The sequence below is a fragment of the Lactuca sativa genome, chromosome 9 (assembly GCF_002870075.4).
Source record: "Lactuca sativa cultivar Salinas chromosome 9, Lsat_Salinas_v11, whole genome shotgun sequence".
Classification (NCBI taxonomy): Eukaryota; Viridiplantae; Streptophyta; class Magnoliopsida; order Asterales; family Asteraceae; genus Lactuca; species Lactuca sativa.
In genome coordinates, this window is record NC_056631.2 from 26,520,389 (window position 1) to 26,539,818 (window position 19,430).

At 35.2% G+C, this 19,430-nt stretch overlaps 2 long non-coding RNA genes across 8 annotated transcripts; both read right to left on the reverse strand.

Moving 5' to 3' along the window:
- Nucleotides 1–1,267: 1,267 nt before the first annotated feature.
- Nucleotides 1,268–1,980, reverse strand: LOC128129342 (uncharacterized). The gene is made up of 3 exons (XR_008227207.1): nt 1,822–1,980; nt 1,626–1,725; nt 1,268–1,501 (listed from the first exon to the last, which is right to left on the reverse strand). It is a non-coding gene; the product is annotated as an uncharacterized LOC128129342 (long non-coding RNA).
- A 137-nt stretch (nt 1,981–2,117) lies between these two features.
- LOC122195910 (uncharacterized) lies at nt 2,118–6,158 on the reverse strand. Of its 7 annotated transcripts, none has more exons than XR_006186970.2 (7): nt 4,738–6,158; nt 4,562–4,652; nt 4,352–4,493; nt 3,290–4,268; nt 3,103–3,183; nt 2,945–3,025; nt 2,118–2,876 (listed from the first exon to the last, which is right to left on the reverse strand). It is a non-coding gene; the product is annotated as an uncharacterized LOC122195910 (long non-coding RNA). The 7 variants fall into 7 exon arrangements; XR_008226386.1 differs by having other exon boundaries at nt 3,290–3,923; nt 4,031–4,268; nt 4,562–6,158; XR_008226387.1 differs by having other exon boundaries at nt 3,290–3,930; nt 4,031–4,268; nt 4,562–6,158.
- Nucleotides 6,159–19,430: the final 13,272 nt, after the last annotated feature.

Genomic DNA, 19,430 nt, shown 5'->3' on the forward strand with positions numbered 1-19,430 from the left:
CCTTGTATGCCCATGCTCTATGTAAATACTTAATTGGTAATTTTTTTCCACATAAGTTGACAATACATGCACATCCCTATCATTTCCTAGAGGTAAGAGACCAAAGTCCAACTCTACTTCTGGAATAAGAAAATGATAATACAAAGTTTTCCTTTCTACGTACCCTATTTCTTGAACCATTGTATCTAACTCATGCAAGGAGAAAACGTCAATATCTACGAAGTCAACATAATCTATTGTTCCATTTACGTACCTTCTCCCATGGCTTTTCGTGAATATCCCAGCGTGATGGATTTTTTGTGTGAAGTAGTTGCTTATTCCCTCTGAAACAAAGAATAACAAAAAAAATTCAACTATTTGGCCGTAATTTCAAATCGAAAAAATGTATGATCATGTTAGTAAGTCACTTACGATATAACCTTTCGAAATTATAGTTTGATGCTTTCGTGTGTTTGGAACGAACCGACCATAACGTTAACACCATTATCATTTTCAATCGAACTGGAAGATGATCCTTTTGTTGCGTTGGAGAAGACGATGATGAATACGAAATGTTTATGGGTAGATGGAAGATGATCTTTTCAATTAATTGCAAAGATCATTCATATATTATGTGCATAATGAAGCATTACAGTGTCTGCTAAATGAAAAGACAAAAATACCCGTGCACTATCGATACAAAAAGTGACAGGGTTAGCGTGAAGGACCAAGTGTGCAATGAACTGAAACCATAAGGACCAGTGACGTTACTTTTTGCTAAGAAGTCTTCAAAGTGTGATATTCTGTAAAGCACATGGACTAATTGTGAAATTATATATATAAGACTTCATTTGAGACGAACATAATTTTGAGAGACCGTGCGACCAAATTTTTTTAATGAAATACTCTAATATTCTATTGTTCGTAAAAATAGAATATACAATATATTCTAACATTATATGTTTTAGAATATTTCAATGTAAAATACGCTAAATTTTTTGGTTTAGAATATTAGAATATTATACATATTTAATTTTTATAAACACTAGAATATTAGAATATTTCAGTAGTAAAAATGATCTCACGATCTCACAAAATTAGACCGGTTAACATAAATCTAACCTTATATATATATATATATATATATATATATATATATATATATATATATATATATATATATATATATATATATATATATATATAAGTTGTTTTGCAATAATATAAACTAGGTGGGGACCCCCGCGTTGCAGGGGTCGGATGCGATAATTTTTTTCGTTGTTTGTTCTTTGTAAATGTCATTTGATCAACTATTTGTTTATAGTTTGAGTATTGTTATAGGGCAAGTCCACTGTCCCATTTTACTGTTATTGACCCTTTTAATTTGTATCTTTATATAAGTTCATAAGAATCATTTATATCAGTTCATAAGAATCATACTGCTTGCCTAACTGCACCTAGTTCAAATTAGACCACTGTAGTTCCAATTTCACATTTGCAGCTTTCCAGGCAACAACTACCCCTGAAAAAAAAGTATTTTCAGAAACTCAATTTCCCAAATGCATGATCTATTAATGTTCATTCATTTTATTACCAATCTATATATTAAACATAGTAAAAGGAACATAAAAATTAACAAAAGTTACCTGGTGATACTACAAATCAACGAAAAATGGTGGTGACAAATTCACCTAAAAAAAGCTTCATTCTTGACATGTAGATTCATGTAGGTATTCCAGCGAATAGCTGCTGTGCAACAATAAAAAAATAAAAACAAAATTAGAAAATGTAATCTTAGACAACAAAAAAACAAACACAACATACGTCCGGTATAGAAGTTACCTTAAAGAATGGTGAAGTTGTGAAATCGGAGATTAAATCCGACGGCTGGTGTCTCCATGGTTCTTCTTTCCTAAATGAGAATGCACTTGGGGCATTTCACGCATAAAAATGAAAAAAAAATACATATAAATTGAAAGTATGTTGCCATATGGATCATTTTACTCGTAAAAATGGAAAATGCACCTAATAGCAATGTAGTTTGGTTTTTGGAAAAAAAATAAATAAAAGATATTACAAAAAAAAACCGAAAAAAATGTGTAAATTCAAAGCTCGTTGCATTTATTGCATTTAGCACCTAAAGATGGAAAAACAAAAAAATGACTATGTACTTTTGTTTTTTGGTAAAGGAATAAAAACAAAATGCAAAGTATATCGCTATTTACTCAATTTACTACTTAAATATATTCAACATCAATCGGAGTTCAAAACCGTTGAAATAAAAAAAAGATTAACTATAAAAACGATATGCAAGAGTTGTGTCATCCAAAATTGTTAAATTCAAAATTTTTAAGTATAAAAACATTATGCAAGGGCATTTTCATCCAAAACTGTTAAAATAAAAAAAATTAACTATAAAATTAGTATGCAGTGGCAGTTTGGTCTAAAACTGTTAAAAACAAATTTTTAAAGTTTAAAACCAATATGAAGAGGCAGTTTCGTCCAAAAATCTTAAAATCAAAATTTTTAACTATTATGTAGGGGTAGTTTGGTCCAAAAATGTTAGAATCAAAAATTTGTAACTATAAAAATAATATGTAGGTCAGTTTTCAGATACATTTTGGTAAATGGTTCTGTTTTTATAAGACTCGAACCTGGGAAGAAGAATAACATAATAGTTATGTAACTACATTTTGGTAAATAGTTCTGTAACTACATTTTGGTAAATAGTTCTATAACTATAAAATACAAAGGTTCTTACATGTTCAACATAGTTATATCAACTACAGATTTGAAAGATACCAATTCTAATGCAACATGAAGCATAGAATTTGGTGGAATTGGAGAGAAACCATTGGGTAGTGATGTAACTGTAACCCCTTCTTCACCAAATGCATCTGTGGGTCATAAAAAGACACATTATGTATCAATTTATTTAAAATTATGTATATTTACAGAACCTTACACTGTGGTTGAACAATCAAATCAGCTTTCTCTTCTCTTATCATGGTCTTAATTGCTTTTGGTAGTGCCGAACATAAATGCCCTAGTAAGACAATATAATATTATTTTAAAGAAATTTGGTTAAATGAAAATAACCCAATTACATAATAATTTATTTACCATCTTTCAAGTAAACCTCAACACCCTCTTTTGGTGATTCAGAAATTATAACACGATCAGGCAGCTTCACTACATACTTCACTGGATTAACCAACATCAGTGACTGATTAGATGTATTTCCACATCACATGTTAGTTAATAAATTCTTCTTAATATAAAATGGAAAAGAAGAAGTGAAAAAGACTACCTTTACCTCATCCAAATCGCCAGGTTGTCCTGTGTGTTCTCCATTCTTCACTACTCTCATAAGAATGCCACCATCTTTACAGACATCTAATATTGTGATCCATGACAGAAGTGCTACCTCAAATGATCAACAAATAATTAAAAAAGGGAAATATAAACATATGGGCTTAATTTAGAACCATAAGATTATATATATATATATATATATATATATATATATATATATATATATACACACACACACACACGTTAATTTTGAAGTCAACAACTATTTTTGCAGCATCTATAGCAGAATCCACCATAAACTGTTGCTCTATAGTCGCTTTACCAACAAACTCTTGACCCTATTTTGAACCTAAAGATTGGACTTCATTGGCCACAGCCACATGCTTTAAGTCTAAATTAAAAGACAGAGCTGACTTCAGAATTGGGTAAAAAAAAGTCATAGTCAACATTAGTAACTTGAATTACCATCCTTGCCGAACTCTGGATCTTTATCCATACTAAAATTTGACTTCCTTGCAGCTAAAACAATTTCATCATCAACGACCTCTATAGGTTCCTTGAAACGTTGGCCCTTAAGTTCCCTAGTCTCCTGTTGTCCACCCACCACCAAAAGTTCATCCCCAAAACCCCTAAAAGCTAACCAACGAAATTAGGATACCATGGAAACACCCCTTGTGCTAATCCAACGTCGAGATTCAACTAAAAATAATTATTACAAAAATGTGATACCACTTACTTTTGCAGAAATTACATACAAAATAGAGTTGTTGTTGGTTTAAGCATTCCATCAAATGGGTGTCAGTCAAGCTGGAAGTGGCTTAATCCCTTTAGTTATACGAACTATAGTTTGTTGATATGAAGGAATTAGACTATCTGCATTTAATTACTAAGAATAATATGTAAAATCCATGTTTTGGTCAAAGATCTTCTCATTGAGATCAGTTAGCATCTTGTAAAAGCGAACTCCTATCTTGCTGCAAAAAAAAATCAAAAAAATAATAAATAATAAATAAATAAATCATTAAGATTTGGAAATCAAAATCAGTACAAAACTTACCAGAAGGTACTTAAGGTTGAACAATAGTAACCTTACACAAATAATTGAATTCCTTCTCTCTCGATTCTTTTTATATGTTATCATCAATGACGCCTCTTTGTAACTTCATTTTGTTAGCTATTTGCCATGTTTTACTGATTACCTGATACAACAACATCTCAATTTATTAATCTATATAATAATAAAACAATAAATATGATAATGAATTACCTCCCTAATGTGACCCTAGCATGTGAAGCAAAATATATGATGCTTATTGCTCCCATATCATGCAAAATATCTTCAACATCAATTGTTTCAGCTTGAAATCCGACCAAAACAATGGGGGTTAATTACAAATCATGCAAATCACCCCACAAAAAGATAATAATTGTAAAACAACTCACAATTTCAACATATTCTTTAAAAAAACGTTTGCAGTATGTTCTAGCTCCATTATCATGTATAAATCTTGGAAGCTTTAAAAGTTCGCTTTTGACATCAACATTGAACATTTATGATAAGGCAATAAACTTTTTCTGTCACAGGAATTGAAGCTTCCTTTAATCGTTGTTACTTTCATCATCTCAACAACTTTTTTGTCAAAAAAATATCACAGCTTACAACTTTTAGATCCAGTTCACAACCTTCATGTGGACATTTAGCCACTATTCCATGAAGTAATATCACCTTTAAATGTGGCTCATGCAAGAAAAGCAGTAGATGTGGTTACAAAATCAGGCTGAAAAGAATCGGTTTGTATATTATCATCCAAACATATAACATAGTGTTCAAGCTTATTGCAGTGATTTCATTCAAGTGGCTACATCTTTTCGAGAAAAAAAGAGAGGAAATAGAACCTGATTCTCTTGAGATCCAAAGCAATGACAGCATTCAAAGCCTCAATCAACACTCAAATCAAGTAAGTGAATGTGTTATGGCTGTAAACGATAAAAAAATCGCACAAACTTCCAATATAACCAAAAATTAAAACAAAATAGTAACTTATACATCCACAAAATAGGGTTTTAGAGGAACAATGAGATAGCAAAACCATTGATGGAATCGAGGGAGAGCGGGTGCTGTAGCTGGTATACGCTTTAGAAACAGGCTATCGGTAAGACCTAATCGAATAGAGAAAGAGCAACTACACAAACTGGATGAAGTCTTCACCAGGTGAAGCAAAAGAGATGACTTGTTACTTCAAATTAATGAATTTGTAACTTAAAAGGAACCATACCTGTAGACGATGCAGATAAACGAAAGGATGTGGAGTTGATTTGAGTAAAGTTTAGACTCAACTACATCATTAATAGGGAAAGATGTGGAGCGACGAAGAGCGGAGCTGCCTATTGGTGTTGATGACAAAGAAGTGACAGGCGGAGGCAGAGACGTAGAAGTGAGCAGCAAATCGGATATGGTCCTGTAGACTCGTAGCCGCAGATGATGTGGTGTACTGTTCCTACCAAGATCACTCATGCCTTTCGAACTCTTTGAGTTATTATGCGATGAATCCGGTGACAATGAAAGGAACTGGGTTACTGGGGTAATACCCCCAAATTGGAAGGAACTGAATTAGGAGTATTAAGCGGTGGGAAGGATCGAGAGACTTGTTAGTAGGCTGTCTGAGAAGATAACACGTATCCGGTCCCAGTCCCGTCGTGAGAACCTAAATCGGAACCCGGTCAATGGTCATCTGCATCGTCCCGTCTGTAGATTGGAGAAGAAAAACAAAAGCAACGATCAACAGAAATTTCAAGTTGATGAGTTTAGAGTGAAATTCGAATAGGACTGGATGAGAAAGCGGGTGAGGGGAAGATAAGGCAGAACCGGTGGGGGGAGACGTGGGAACGACACGTATCAACCCCATCCTTATCTTCAGACCACTCTTAATAATTTAAGGGACCAAATTGCCAATATCACAAACTTTAGTGCCAAAAATCTGAACTATTAAAAATATGAAAACTTATGGACCAGTTTTGCCAAAAAATTAGAATGTTCACTATTCCTAAAAAGTGTCCATGATATATATATATATATATATATATATATATATATATATATATATATATATATATATATATATATATATATATATATATATATATATATATATATATATATATATATATATATATATATATATATATATATATATATATATATATATATATATATATGAATTGTTACAAGAATCTCATGCATAAGTACAAAATAATTGGAATCGAATAATATTAATTTTTTTATTGTTAGACAATCTACGTTCGGTTCTGAAGTAAGCACAACAAACATTTATGCTATAATAGTAACATTGAAAATATTCTATTGCTTCAATTTTTATTTTATCTTATTTTTAAAATATTCTAGATTTTAGGTGTAAAATGTATGTATTATATGGGTTCATTTAAAATAAAATAAATATGAAAATTCTGAACATCTGAAAAAGTTTGAATTTATAAGAAAAATTAAAAAAATATTGAATTATTAAAATTAAAATGTTTTTTTTCTTTTAAATTTAAACAAATAATTTAGAAAAATAAACAAAAAAACTAAGAGAAATTAAATTACCTTCTACCTTTTATTCCTACACACACTAAAATTATGACAAATCATTATTCAATTTAATTTTATTTGATATATTCCTAATATAGCCTTAATGAGTTAGTTAAAAAAAATATGAAATGATGACACTTGTTATAATTTTATTGAGCAGGAACATTCGTAGGTATAAAAAGTAGGAAACAATTTTAATTTCTCAAAAACTAATGAAGTTTTAATTTAGATATGTTGAAATTAGAAGGAAAGTCAATTATTGAAATTGATAATCATTTATTATTACATTTATTTTAATTATTATATTTAAATATTATATGAAATTTAATAAAATGAAAAAACCACAAAATGCCATATGGAATAACTTTAATTGAAAATAACAACAAAATGACATGTGACCAACTTAATTAGAGTATGACATGTGGTAAATTTTTTTTATTTATTAGAATAGATTATTATAGATTTGTAGTATACATTAGAATAAATTTAAATAAAAACTTATAATCGTAAGAAATCAAGAATCTCGCTAGCGATGTAAACTACACTTTAATTTCAAGATATAACTCTATTTATTATAAATCCTGACTCGGTTCTTGTATACAATTATAGTATTGAATGAATTATTAAGGTTTTGTAAAAAAACTAAGAGTTTTATTTTATTAAATATTACTCTTTTCGATCTTAAAAAACATATCTAATGGTGCGAAGCCAAATATGGATACGAGGGTATACGTAATTCAACAGGGGTACTGCAGTACCCCAAAATGACCATTCTATATCAGCCTCTAATATCTAGACCTGATATTGGAGTCCAAATGTCACCTGTGCAAAGTGTGCAAGTAAGAATGTTATTTCAAACGGGTATATTGTATATGGTATGATATAGGTTTGCATCCAAACTCAATCATGAGACAAACATTATAATTGTTTTTGTTCATTTAAGACAAGTGGAACGCGTTATTAAATAGGACTTAAAAGATGTTATTGTCTGCTAATATTATTAATAATGAAGTTATCATAATTACTAATATTATTTTTGATTATCTATGAAAAATCTTGTAACTCAAACGCTCTATAATTTTAACATTCATCCTCATTTCCTACAAGTTATACAAAATGTTGTATACAAATAGTCCAATTGTTGGGAATTATAAATGCACCTAAGGGACAACAATAATGTAACTGGTTAGTCTACACTATATTTTGTTTATCGTTAAATATGATACACATTTGCCTTTAGGTATAGACTAAGGAAGAGATTTCGTTGTCAAAGTGATTTTACTTTTGATTGGGGCCCTTATAGATTGTATGCTCTTTTGGTATTTAATGTAAGCATTCCACAACCCTACCCAAATCTCATGACGCGTTATAAAATTCTTGTTTTCACATTCAATAACAACGATTTTTTAAGGGGTTTTCTAACATTTTTCTTTTATATATATATATATATATATATATATATATATATATATATATATATATATATATATATATATATATATATATATATGTATATATATATATATATATATATATATATATATATATATATATATATATATATATATATATATATATATATATATATATATATATATATATATAAAACATTAATTAATGATAAATATTACCATAATTAAATATGGAATGTATTAATTATAAGTAATATTACCGTATTTAAATGTGAAATACATTAATAATCTTCATAATAAATGAATTTTACATTTAATTATGGTAATGTTTTTCATAATTAATATTATCTTTTATAGGGCACGACACGAACCCAACACAAAATTAGCGGGTTACGGTCAGAGATTTCGACACGTTTATGTAAACGTGTTGACACGACACGACACGATAATTAAATGGATAAGGTTAGAGTCAAGACTTTTAACTCGAAGATGACTCAAATATGACCTGTTTAATTATATATTATTTATTATAAATTTCATATTTTTATAAATATATTATATGTTATAGACTAATAGTGGACCAAACTCGATAATTAGAAGTAATATTCAAATTTTCAAAGTTACTTAATTTTAGTTATCGTCACCACCTATCTTTTTTGCTCCCCAATTTTAACTCTTTTCATTTTTCTTCTAAACTTAATATAAATTTTGTCATTCCATCTCATAACTCCAGTGTTTCACTTTTTTCTTCTTGCATCCACAACTCCTACTTTCCAATCTTTAAAATATTTCAACCCGACATGACACAACTGTAACGCCCATAGATCCAGGCTAGTCAATTTAGAGATAATAGAGGTCGAAAACGACTTTTCGGCAAAAGATTATTTATAATAAATAGTCTTAACCATGTTGTAGAATATGTCTCAAGGTTTCCGTACGTATAAAGAACGCCAAAATCCGAGTTATAACGAAGAAGTTATGACCCGTCGAAGTTTTTCGGCAAAACCGGCACGGCACCGGGAGACGTAAATAGTGAATTTAAGATAGAGGAATTTTTAGCCTCAGGGAGCTAAATAAAAGTTGTAGTATACATTAAACCGAGAACATACAAAAAATGAACGCCCAAATCTGACTTCGTATGAGGAAGTTATGATTTTTCTAAGATTTGGCATAGCAGTGCACGACCTGAAACTCGAATTTTAATTCGAGCGGTTTTTTGCTTATGCGACCTAAATGAGAGTTGAAGATCTCATTAATAGGAAATCAACGGTAAAAAGACAGATGAAAACGGAGTCCGTATGAGGGAGTTACGAATTCTTCGCGGTCATTTAGCAGTCTAATCTCCTTGTACTGTTAAATTTAATATCGGTCGAGAATTAGCCGATGGCGTCTAAATGAAAGTTGTAGAACTTGTTTTTTACCTACGCGTGGATATAAAGAACGTCGAAAACGGAGCTCGTATGTGAAAGTTATGAATTTTTGAAAATCGGCTGATTTCCACCCTGTGTGCGATGCCACGTGTCAGCACCAGGCTGTGCCTGGCTGTAGCCAGCTTGGCTCACGACGTGAGCACCTTAAAACTCACAATGTGAATGACCCTCCAGCCTCCTATAAATAAGAGGTGAAGCCCTCTTCATTCCTCACACCTCCCCTTACTTCCCTCTCTCTCTCTCTAGAACTTCTCTCTAGCCCCGAAACCCCCCAAAAAGCCTAGGGAACCTCCCTAGCACGAGGCGGAAGCCCCCGAGTGCCCGATTGCTTCGAGAAGAAGAGCCTTTCGGCTCGGGAACCATGCTCTAGCGGCACCCGGTTTTGAGAAAAACCCGCTGTAAGTGAGCTACGCCTACGCTATTTTTTATATAGCTTTTATTTAATTATAGTAACGTTATTAGGAACTTATAATAAATACTTGGGCTATTATTAAGGGCTATATAAGTATTGTTTAATGCTTATATAATAGTAATAATAGCTAGACTATTAATTAGTCACGGTTAACGTTAGACTAAACCCTAGTGATATTGATACTAGGTTTTGTCGAGGAAAATTATTTTAAGAGTAACGAAGTGCTGTCCGAGTGCCGAGTCACCACCTAATCAAGTGAATGCATAGTCCCTTTCATGAACATGATTTTAATACAAGTATTGATTGAAGTATTAATTATATGTTTATGTGCGAGTTAATTGATGTTTCCTGAAATACGTGTTAAAGAAGATACCTGATTATATATGATAATTTAGGATAAAGAGTAGACCTAAATTAATTATGAGGAATATTGGGTAGTATTTTCTTACGAGTACAAGTGAGTTATACTCAGTGAATAGAACTTTAGCATATGTCAATTATCCGGGAGCATGGATTAGACACAGTCATTGTCCCTAGTCCGAGAGTATGGATTGGACATAGTCAACTGTCATTAATTCGGGGGTATGGATTAAGACATAGTCAGTTGTCGTTAGTCCGGGAGTATGGATTAATACATAGTCATTCGTCCCTAGTCCGAGAGTATGGATTAGGCATAATCATTCGTCATTAATCTGAGAGTATGGATTAGTCATTCGTCCCTAGTCCGAGTGTCACACCCCCAAACCAGACGGCGGAAACGTCCGGGGGTGGAGGACTTCATTTGTTGTATCACAACACATGTATCATAGTAATCAACGCACAAACAACCATTGTATTTAAAAGTATAATATTTACATGTGTTCAATCATTGTATATTGAAACCAAAATAGTTATAAAAAAGAAGATAAGACTCCTAATGGCTCCATCTTCTTAAAAAGCTTGGGGAGTACCTGTTATTATTTCCCTGATAATACAAGTAATTTGAAAAGAGAGTATCAACAATAAGTTGAGTGAGTACATAAGTCTTTATGTTTAAAAGGGTGTCTTTGTATTTTGAATATGAAAACACTTCTAGAAAATCCCATATTTTCTGTGGTATGTGAAAAGTAGTTTTATTCCCATAAAACCGTCCTATTTGTAAACCAATGTATTTGTAAAACTTGTATTTGAGAGTGTGTCTGGCTTCACCAGCTGTTATTGAAAACTATAGTATACCATTGTACTTTGCATTTTGTAAACTGGTACTTTGAAGATGTACTTACGTTTAGTTGTTTATACACTAACATGTTGTTAATATCTTTTTAATGAGTTATTATAACCATACTAAGACATGAACGCCTGAAACAAACGCCTGATGAGCGCTTAAACTGTTGATAACAATTGCCACTCATTGGCGTGTATGCCTCACTGTAGCTAGCAGCCTGAGTGCGGGGTTGTCAATCCCGATATAGATCTACACACAACTTGTTTCGATCCCCGGACTGGAGATTCTGGTTATATTGTCAGGGCTTTACTTTGGTTGTCTAAAATGAATTAAACAACCTGAATTGAATGTCTCATAAAAAGCATATAAACGTTACATGTATATTAGTTATGAAAACCCAATTATTCTGAAGTAAATGATTGACAGTATGTTCTTGACTTAGTATCTCGAACATGTATTTGATAAGTGTAAACCCTTGATTTGTTTTGAATTAAAACCCTTGTTGCATGTAAAACAGTGTATTCATATGAATTATTGCTCTATGTATCATAAATTATACCTATTATAGTTTATATGTACTTTATGAATTGGTAAATAACTATTTTTTCATGTAATCCTTTGCTCAACATGTTACAAACGGTGATTAAACTGATGAAATAACTTTTAAGTTTATATACATATACAATTTTATATATAAGAAAAATTTGAACGACCTTCGGACAAATAACCGGTACTATAAGTCCACATCCAAACAAGGAAAAGGACCTAGAATGAATTATTAGCCATAAGCCTTTTAAATCTTATTTATATTAAATTATATATACAAATATGTATATTTGGGAAAAATATAAGTTTATAAAAGAGTTCAATATTTGAAGTATTTTTGATGCTTTAAAATCATTTTTATCGTGATATGAAATCATTTATTTATAACACAAAGTTGTTGTGTTATACTTGTATTTCCCCCTTAAAACAGTAGAAATTATGAAAATACGGGGGTATGAACTCACATGATAGGTGGTAATTCGGACAGAGTTTTGTTTGACGAAAAGGAGTTTATTTATTGAGAAACCGGCTCAAATCGGGCAGAGTTTTGATAGGAGAGAGGTTACTTCTCGGGAATTTCGGGGCTTCAAGGCTTGCTTCGGGCTCGAGTCTTGATACCGGGGCTTTAGGGGTTGTATATGAGCTTAAGGGAGTGAAAAAGGTGAAAGAGGGTGAAATTTAGGGTGAAAAAGTGAAAAATATTCGGAACCCTCGCATGCCTTATATAGGCCGAAGCCTCGGATCCGAGGCTTATGCGAGGCTATGCGAGGCTGACAGTTTGCGAAGGGAAGCAGCTTCGGTTCGGAGGTGGTAGGCTCGGATTGGAGAAGACCTCGATCCAATGGGAAGAGGGCACGTGCGAAGGGGGTGTCCGAGGAGCGTGCGAGGGGCGTGCGAGAAGCGTGTGAGGGTGAGGTCTGGTGTGTCTCATGTGAGGCTGTCCGGTTCTTACTGGACCTCGGACTTGGTCGAATCAGGAGGTGACACACGAGACATCGGTCCACTCAACAGTCGACACGTGGAGGCCTCACATGCGAGGGGTGACGTGGCGTTACTGTTCATGCGGATATTCCCGGTTTTGCTATTTTTCTTTATTTTTTTTGCCAAAACTTGTAAAATTCATAACATTTGCATACGAACTCCGTTTTTGACGTTCTTTATATGCACGCGTAGGTAAAATTATAATCTATGACTTTCGTTTAGACTTCGTCGGCTAATTTTGATTTTATTTTTAATATTATTATTTTAAACAGACCGGGACGTGAATCCGTTATAAATTGGTAACTTCTTCATACGACGTCTGTTTTTGTCTGTCTTTTTACCGTTGTACTACTAATGACGATACCTTCAATTCTTGTTTAGGTTGTGTCGGCTAAAAACCACTCGATCTTTATTTCGAGTTTTTAGCTGTACACTGCTATACTGAAACTTAGAAAAATCATAACTTCCTCATACGAAGTCAGATCTTGGCGTTCTTTTTATGAAAGTTCTCGGTTTAACATAAACTATAACTTTCATTTAGATTGTTAAGGCTAGAAAGCCTTTTATTAAAAATTCAGTTTTTACTCTGAACAGTGTTTTGCCGATTTTGTCGCGAATTTTCAATTGGTCATAACTTCTTCGTTATAACTCGGATTTTAATGTTCTTTATATTTTTGGAAACCTTGTTACAATCTCTATCACTTGGTTCAACCCAATTGAGATTATTTAATAATTTATTTTTGAGGGTTAATTATGTAAATATACATAGTATGCCAAAATTTCTCTTTATTAATTTACAAAGAAGTACAAATTGACCTACACTATTACATAGGTTTGAAATAACGGTTTGTTACATTATCCCCCCGTTAGAGAGAATTTCGTCCCGAAATTTACAGATAGACTAGGGAAAAAGATGTGGGTATTTTTGTTGCATTTGATCCTCCCGCTCCCAAGTGAATTCAGGTCCTCGCCTTGCATTCCAGCGAACCTTCACTATCGGGCTGTGACTTTGTTTGGTTTTCTTAACTACCCTGTCTAGTATCTCTACGGGTTCTTCCACAAAACTGAGGCTCTCGTTTAACTCGATTTCCTCGAGTGGTATCACAAGAGTCTCGTCGGAAAGACACTTTTTCAAGTTTGAAACGTGGAAGGTAGGATGAATGTTACTTAGTTCTTGGGGTAATCGAAGTTTGTAAGCTACAGGGCCGATTCGGGAAAGAATCTCGAATGGTCCTTTATACCTTGGGGTCAATTTGTCATGCTTTCCAAAGCGTATCATGCCTTTCCAGGGTGAGACCTTTAGCAAAACTCGGTCGCCAACCTGAATTCCAAGGGTTTTCTGCTTTTGTCTGCGTAGCTTTTCTGTCTATCTTTAGAAGCTTTAAGTCGTTCCCGAATTTGTACGATCTTTTCGGTAGTTTCTCGAATAATTTCTCGACCAGTGAGAGAACTGCCAGGAGTTTGACCTCTAGCTAGCTGTGTGTCACCCACTTCAGCCCAACACAGAGGGGATCTACACTTGCAGCCATAGAGGGCTTCGAATGGAGCAGCTTTTATGCTAGTGTGATAACTGTTGTAATAAGAGAACTCAACAAGGGGTAAATGAATATCCCATGCCTTTCCAAAGTCTATCACGCAAGCTCGTAACATATCTTCTAACGTTTGAATCGTCCTTTCACTTTGTCCATCGGTTTGCGGATGGTAGGCTGTACTCATGTATAGCCTAGTTCCCAGAGAGTTTTGTAAAGACTGCCAAAAACGAGAGGTGAATCTACTATCTCGGTCTAAAATAATAGATATTGGCACACCATGTAGTCTAACAATCTCCTTGAGGTATGTTGTTGTTAGCTTTTCCATCGTGTCAGTCTCCTTGATTGGTAAGAAGTGTGCGGATTTGGTTAATCTATCGACGATTACCCAAATAGTATCATAACCACTTGATGTCTTGGGTAACTTGGTTATGAAATCCATTGTAATCCGATCCCACTTCCATTGAGGGATTTCAGGTTGTTGTAATAAGCCTGAAGGTTTCTGGTACTCTACCTTAATTTTGGCGCAAGTAAGGCACTTGCCCACAAAGGTAGCGATTCCGGCCTTCATGTTAGGCTACCAATATAGCTTCTTAAGGTCCAGATACATCTTGTTTGAACCTGGGTGGATGGAGTATCGGGTTTTGTGTGCTTCATTCATAACAACATCTCTGTAACCACTTAACTTTGGTGTCCAGATCCGGTTCATGAAATAATAGACTCCATCATCCCTGACTTCGAAGTTCTTATCCATTCCTCTCAGAGTTTCACCTGCTACGTTTTCGGGTTTCAAGGCTTCAAGTTGAGCTTCCTTGATCTGCGTGGACAGATGCGAATGGATTGTCATGGTCAACGAGTTTACCCGGCGTCCCGAGTATTCTTTTCTACTAAGGGCGTCAGCTACTACGTTTGCTTTACCGGGGTGATAAAGAATTTCACACTCGTAATCGTTCAGTAGCTCCACCCATCATTGTTGTCTCATATTCAGCTCTTTCTGATCGAAGATGTGTTGGAGAATTTTATGGTCCATGAATATTGTGCATTTCGTGCCATATAAGTAATGTCTCTAGATCTTCAGAGCAAACACCACTGCTCCTAGTTCAAGGTCATGTGTTGTATAGTTGACTTCATGTGTCTTTAGCTGTCTTGAGGCATAGGATATAACCTTTCCTCTTTGCATAAGAACACATCCAAGCCCTTGATTAGAAGCATCACAGTACACTACGAAATCCTCTATTCCTTCAGGGAGAGACAGGATCGGTGCACTACACAAGGCTCGCTTCAGCATTTGAAACATTGTTTCTTGCTTTTCTCCCCAGCTAAAAGTTACACCCTTTTGGGTCAGAGTAGTAAGAGGCTTAGCTATTCGAGAGAAATTTTGAATGAATCTACGATAATAGCCAGCAAGACCTAAGAATTGACGGATTTCTGTAGGTGTTTTGGGTGCTGACCAGTTTTTAATTGCCTTTATTTTGGAAGGGTCGATGTGTATTCCTTCTGAACTGACCACGTGACCTAGGAAATCTACCTTCCTGATCCAAAATTCACACTTTGAAAACTTCGCATAGAGCTTCTCCGATCTAAGTGTTTGTAATATTTGACGAAGATGTTGGCCATGTTCCTCTTTGCTCTTTGAGTAGATAAGGATATCATCAATGAAGACTATAACGAATTCGTCCAAGAATGGACGACACACTATGTTCATTAGGTCCATGAACACTGCAGGTGCATTCGTTAATCCGAATGGCATCACTATAAACTCGTAATGACCATAACGAGTTCTGAACGTGGTTTTAGGAACGTCTTCCTCCAAAATTCGTAACTGGTGATACCCGGATCTTAAGTCTATCTTCGAGAAGTAGTTCGCCCCTTGAAGTTGGTCGAATAGGTCGTCAATGCGAGGCAGAGGGTATCGATTCTTGATGGTAAGTTTATTCAGCTCGCGGTAGTCTATACACATGCGGAATGATCCATCCTTCTTCTTTACGAACAAAACCGATGCTCCCCAAGGTGAGAAGCTTGGTCTTATGAAACCTTTGCTTAGGAGCTCGTTAAGTTGGCTGGATAATTCCTGCATTTCAGAAGGTGCAAGACGATAGGGGGATTTGGCTACAGGGGTAGCTTCAGGGATTAAGTCGATTCGGAATTCGACTTGTCGTTCGGGAGGCACCCCTGGAAGATCATCGGGAAATACATCGGGAAAGTTACAGACCTCAGGAATGCTTGCGATGTCTTTCACTTCTTGCTTTTTGTCTACCACTTGAGCTAGGAATGCACAATACTCCTTGTGAAGGTATTTCTGTGCCTTGATGCATGAAATGATCTGAAGGTTCGTTCCGAGTTTGTCGCCATAGATAATAAGAGTTTCGTTAGTTGGCAAGTTCAAACGAATAGCTCTTTCATAGCATAGGATGTCGGCATGGTTAGGGCACAACCAATCCATACTTATTATGATGTCAAAACTTTTGATAGAGACCGACATAAGGTCTATTGGGAAAGACAAGTCATTTAAGGTAAGGGTACATCCTATGTATATATCATTGGTGGATTCGGATTTCCCGTTAGCCATTTCTACTGTGAAGGTTTCATTTAGTGGTTGGGAGTTTTGATTTAGTAGATGTTTAAAGTTATGGCTCACGAAGCTCCTCTCAGCACCACAATCAAAAAGAATGCATGCATAAGTATTGTTGAGAAGAAACGTACCCGTGACCACTGCAGGGTCTGCCACCGCTTCTTCATGACCTAGTGCTAGAATTCTCCCAACCCCACCGACATTTCCAGCTTTTGGACAATCTTTCTTGAAATGCCCCACATCACCGCATTGGTAGCATGCTCGACTTACTCCAGCGGCAGGTACTTGGTTAAGGGGTTGAGGCGGTGTTCTATAGAATCGGGCAGTATGCCTTTTCCTGTTACAGTTACGACACTACATTTCAGAGCAATTTCCGATGTGGTGAAAATTGCACTTGTTGCATTTAGGGAGACTACCGACATAGGGCTTAGTTGGTGCTGGGTAGTTAGGGGCAGCAGCAGGTGCAGTAGTAGGTATGGTAGCAGGCAAAGTAGTAGCATGGACTGCCACTATTTGTTGCTTCTTTGAAGGTTCCAGAGGAGATTTTCCCTTCCTTTTGTTCCAACCCTTCTTCTTGCTGTTGTTGTTGTTCTCCCTAGGTTGTTCTGGGGCAGTAACCACAGAGTTTTGACGATTTCCGTGGTCAATAAGTGACTATGCCAGTTCCGTGGCACTAGGGATGAAAGTGGGTCCAAACCCGAACCGGATGGACCCGGAACCAGAAAACCTGGAACCGGTTAACGGGATTTTATAGAACCGGAAACCAGACCGGTATATAGGAACCGGTTCCGGTTCGGTTCCGGGTATGGTTCCGGGTAAAGTGGGTCTAGAACTGGAAAACCTGGAAAAATCAAAGTGGGTAGGTTAGAACCGGATAAAGTGGGTTTAGAACCGGAAAACTCGGAAAAACCGGAATTTTTTGGTAATTACTTGCTACTTAGTGGGTTGAACTTTGAAAATTTTCATATTGATATCCCGACTTTGGGGGACTGTAACTCATTGAATACGAAACCAAAATTAACAAAAATATAGTCTAAAATCATGTACAAACTCTAAAATACACTCTAGAAAAACCCACATGTCAATGCAACTTTAAACGAATAAGATATGCTTGTGTTAATATTTTCACATAATACAAAGTACAAAAACAAATAGCTGAAAAGTTGAAAATTTTCAGTTTGATATCCCGACTTCGGGGGACTGTAAATCATTGAATGTTAAACCAAAAATGACAAAATTATAGTCTAAACTCATGTGAAAACTGTAAATTAGAAGTTGGAAAAAACCACATGTCAATCCAACTTCAAACGAATTAGATATGCATGTTTTAAAACTTTCACCTAATACAAAAAAAACTGAAAAACTAAAAACATCCAGCTTTAATATCTCGACTTTGGAGGACTGTAAGTCAATGAATATAAAACTACAAATGACAAATTTATAGTCTAAAATCATGTACAAACTCTAAACTGCATTTTGGAAAAAAAACGTATGTCAATTGGAGTTGAAACGAATAAGATATGCATCTTTTAAACGTTTCACAAAAACCGGTTCTGGCCCTAAAAGTGGTTCCGGTTCCAAAAACCGGTTCCGGTTTTTAGACCCGGTTTACCCGGACCCGGTGGACCCAAACCCGGATTACCTGGAACCCGGATAAAGCCAATTTTTAAACCCGGAACCGGACCTGGTTCTACATATTCCAGTTCTAACGGTTCCGGTTCCGGTCCGGTTTTCCGGTTCTAAATCTCATCCTTACTTGGCACTGTCAAAGGTGACAGGTTTAGATGCAATGACACTTGCTTGTATCTGGGGAAATAGTCCCCAAATATACCTTTCAATCTTTTTTCTCTCTGGAGCAACCATCTCCGGACACAGAATCGCCAAGTCATAGAATCGATTCGTGTAAGTCGTTATGTCGGCACCGGCCATAGTAATACCCCAGAGTTCTTGTTCCAGTTTCTGAATTTCCCCTCGCGGCCAGTATTCCCGCATCAACATGGGTTTTAGGTTCTCCCAGCTTATAGTATTAGCCACTACCAAAGTTAGTGACTTAACATGGCCATTCCACCATGTTAGGGCCCTATCTAAGAAAGTAAAGGCAGCAAATTTAACTTTGCTACCCTCTGGACAGGAGCAAATTTCAAAGACTGCTTCTATTTTCTCAATCCACTGCCTTCAAACCATCACTCCTCCAGTTCCATTAAAGGTCCTGGGTTTGGCATTCGATAAGTCATTATAAGTGCACTCTCTCGAGTGCTCATGACCCTCGGCAAGGTTAGAAGGACGTGGATCGGCTCTCGACACACTAGCACCAGGAGTATTGATATGAGATAAGGCAACCTCTATAGCTGTCGTGACTGTCGCTTGGAACATGATAGCATCGAATTGAGGGGATGGTGGTGGAGGTGACGTCGGTGCTTCCGTTTCATTGTTATGTCTTGGATTCCTACGAGGAGGCATC